General features: G+C 41.5%; 1 protein-coding gene across 5 annotated transcripts in view; it reads left to right on the forward strand.

Annotated features, from left to right (window-relative positions):
• CHEK2 (checkpoint kinase 2) overlaps positions 1-740 on the forward strand; it is a 57,673-nt gene that overhangs the window by 12,276 nt on the left and 44,657 nt on the right. The window lies entirely within an intron of this gene.

The raw sequence follows: 740 nt of genomic DNA on the forward strand, positions 1-740 counted from the left end.
GGAGATCAAGACCATCCTGGCTAACACGGTGAAACCCCGTCTCTACTAAAAATACAAAAACAAAACTAGCCGGGCGTGGTGGCATGCATCTGTAGTCCCAGCTACTCGGGAGGCTGAGGGCAGGAGAATCGCTTAAACCTGGGAGGCGGAGGTTGTAGTGAGCCGAGATTGCGCCACTGCACTCTAGCCTGGGTGACAGAGCAGGATTCCGTCTCCAAAAAAAAAAAAAAAAACAAGAAAAAGCTGAGTGGGAGATGATAGTGGAGTCCAAAAGGCAGATAGTATTGTGTAAATAGTATCTATACAAAAGGCAAGGTGAAATGAGCCATTTATGTAGTTGGGGAAGAAGTGCTAAGACCACAAGGCAGATTGAACCCAGCATTCTTGGGGGCAGTGAAAGGAGGCCAATGGTGCTGGGTGTCATGAGCAAGGGGAGAGGGGTATGAGGTGGGGCTGGAATGGTGGCAGGGGCCAGACCTTGAGCATCTATTAGGCCGTAAGGAAGAGTGCAGATTTTATGCTAAGTGTTGTGGAAAACCTCAGGAAGGTAATAAGCAGGAAGTTACTATATTGCAAGTAATTTTCTAAGTCATTAAAAATTACTCGAGAACTTTTAATGACTGTTTGTTATTTCACGGTTTTATATATATATGTATGTGTGTGTATGTGTATAAATACATATAATATATTAATAGATTATATTATATATTATTTATCATGTATTATATATTATATGTATA

This window comes from Colobus angolensis, unplaced genomic scaffold (assembly GCF_000951035.1).
Source record: "Colobus angolensis palliatus isolate OR3802 unplaced genomic scaffold, Cang.pa_1.0 Scaffold139, whole genome shotgun sequence".
Taxonomy (NCBI): Eukaryota; Metazoa; Chordata; class Mammalia; order Primates; family Cercopithecidae; genus Colobus; species Colobus angolensis.